The 2,950-nt window shown below is 39.5% G+C and overlaps 1 pseudogene; it reads left to right on the forward strand.

Moving 5' to 3' along the window:
- Positions 1-342: 342 nt before the first annotated feature.
- On the forward strand, positions 343-1,098 carry LOC101328047 (ubiquitin-conjugating enzyme E2 N-like; annotated as a pseudogene).
- The last annotated feature ends 1,852 nt before the right edge of the window (positions 1,099-2,950 follow it).

Below are 2,950 nucleotides of genomic sequence, written 5' to 3' on the forward strand. Positions count from 1 at the left end.
CTGAGCCTGTGTGCCACAGCTACTGAAGCCCGCACACCTAGAGTCCGTGCTCCGCAACAAGAGAAGCCACCACAATGAGAAGCCTGCGCACCACAAACAAGAGTAAACCCTGCTTGCTGCAACTAGAGAAAGCCCGCGCACAGCAATGAAGACCCAACACAGCCAAAAATAAATAAATAAAATTTTTTTTATTTTAAAAATTAAAAAAAAAATGCAGAAGAGGGGAAGAGAGTAGTCAGATCTCCAAGAGTGTGAGGCCATGCTTTTAATCATTTTGTGAAAACAACATAAGAGGAAGCTATAGGGAGAAGAGACCAGAGGCCCATCTTGGGATCTGACAAGATGGCCGGGCTACCCCATGGGATTTTCAAGGAAACCCAGCATTTGCTGGTTGGACCAGTTCCCAGCATCAAAGCAGAACCAGATGAGAGCAACACGCATTATTTTCATGTGGTCCTTGCTGGACCCCAGGGTTCTCCCTTTGAGGTGGGGACTTTTTTTTAATTAATTAATTTATTTATTTATGGCTGTGTTGGGTCTTCATTTCTGTGTGAGGGCTTTCTCCAGTTGAGGCGAGCGGGGGCCACTCTTCATCGCGGTGCGCAGGCCTCTCACTGTCGCGGCCTCTCTTGTTGCGGAGCACAGGCTCCAGATGTGCAGGCTCAGTAGTTGTGGCTCACGGGCCCAGTTGCTCCACAGCATGTGGGATCCTCCCAGACCAGGGCTCGAACCCGTGTCCCCTGCATTGGCAGGCGGATTCTCAACCACTGTGCCACCAGGGAAGCCCGAGGTGGGGACTTTTAAACTTGAACTCTTCCTTCCAGATGAATACCCAGTGGCAGCCCCTGAAGTATGTTTCATGACCAGAATTTGTCATCCTAATGTAGACAAGTTGGGAAGAATATGTTTAGATATTTTGAGTGGTCCCCAGCACTGCAGATCCGCACAGTTCTGCTATCGATCAAGCCTTTGTTAAGTGCTTCCAATCCAGCTGATCCATTAGCAAATGATGTGTCGGAGCAGTGGAAGAGCAACAAAGCCCAAGCCATAGAAACAGCTAGAGCGTGGACTAGGCTATATGCCAGGAATAATGTTTAAGGCCATCTGATCATCAGGTGTGCATCACTTCTCCTGTTCTGCCAAGACTTCTTCCTTTTTGTTTCCATTTAATGGACATAGTCTTAGAAACACGGCACAATAAAAGCCATTAGCATTTATTACATTAGCAGATCTAGGTCTGGTCCTGATCCACTGCTGTAAAACACGAGCAGAGGCTAGAAGTATCACCTGGATTGCTGCGAAACATCTAGAAACAGTGGCGCCTCTCTGCTTTTATTGGTTTCCCCCAACAAGGGTTAAGTATAAAGCACTGTGAATGAAGAGAGTTGTCAGGGTTAGCTGCAAGGATGTGGGTGTTTTTCTTTATTATTTTTTTTGGGGGGGGAGGTAGTTTTATGTTTATTTTATGGGCTCCTTTCCCTCCTTTTATGATGATCTAATTGTACTGGTTAAAAGCAGCTAACCAGTTCTTTAGAATATGCTAGTTATTCAGATGCTGTAGATGGACAAGCTTCATTGTTTGAACCAACACGGGAACATTAAACAAACATCACAGCCCTCACTAATAACATTGTGACTTTGCTGTCAAGTGTAGAATCCTCCCTTCAAGTAAAAGCTTATGACCATTTTGTATGGCTTGTCTGGAAACTTCTGTAAATCTTATGTTTCAGTAAAATATTTTTTGTTCTAAAAAAAAAAACCAGGGAACTCTACAGGGATGAAGCCAAAAAAGGTATTCTGACACACATTTACATGCTAAAAGCAAGAAAAATGCATTGCAGATAAAAAGTGAGCAACAGAAAAAAAAAATCAAATCCCATAAGAAGATAATTCTGAGGAAACAGGAGAATGGGGAGTATTATATGTATATATAATAATATAGAAGAACCAGAGAATAAATATCCCCCCCAGACAATAAAACACACCAGAAAGACATGTATACAAGAGATAGAAGTTATAATCCAATATTAAAAAGCAAGCTAAAATGTATTATGAAAATGATAAAAATTATTAAAGAAAAGTATAAATTAAAATTAGAAAATCTTACAAATGAGGTGACTAGAGAATAGGAAGCTTTGAAAAGAGAAGTGACAGAACTTGGGACATAACTAGAAAAAAGAAAAAAATCTTTTAAAAATGAAGACTAAAGTAGAAGGAACACAAGAAAGAACAAACACAATAATGCCTTAAGATAAAGACAAGATGGAAAGGAAGACATATTTTTTAAACTATTTTAAAAGAGATAATAAGGACTGAAAGAAAAATGATAGATGTAAAAGATAAAGCAAAGAAGATACAACATACGTATAATAATGGACTTTTCAAGAAAGTCCATGAAAGCAAAGCAAAAGAACAAAGACTAAAATATATAATTTGAGAGAACATTCCTGAAATAAAAGAATTTGTGACCACATAGTGCAAGAGCGTATCACAATCCTAGAGAAAGTAACCTATATGGCCAATTTCAAGATATAGTCCGGTAAAATTATTGGACTTTATGAAAAAATTATTTTAGGCATCCTGGCAAAAAGACCAAGTTACTTAAAAGGGAAATATAACCACATCATCATCAGACTTTTTGATAGCAATTCTTCATGCCAGAAGACAATGGAATAACATATCCAACACATTCAAACAATATGTCACAGATTTTACATCAACCTAATAAACCTCTATGTAAAAAGACCATAGAAAAATGTTATGAACAGGATAACATGGGGAATACTGTCCTACAAGCCCTTCCTGAGGGGCCATCTAAGGAATAAGCTTTCCCAAAACACTGGAAGGGCATGATGGACTAATAGGGACCAAATTTACCCTTCCACCTTGAACACCCAAAATACAAAACAAAATGTGTGAAACTGGTTTTCAGACATTTAAACCATCAATC

The sequence above is a fragment of the Tursiops truncatus genome, chromosome 7 (assembly GCF_011762595.2).
Source record: "Tursiops truncatus isolate mTurTru1 chromosome 7, mTurTru1.mat.Y, whole genome shotgun sequence".
NCBI lineage: Eukaryota > Metazoa > Chordata > Mammalia > Artiodactyla > Delphinidae > Tursiops > Tursiops truncatus.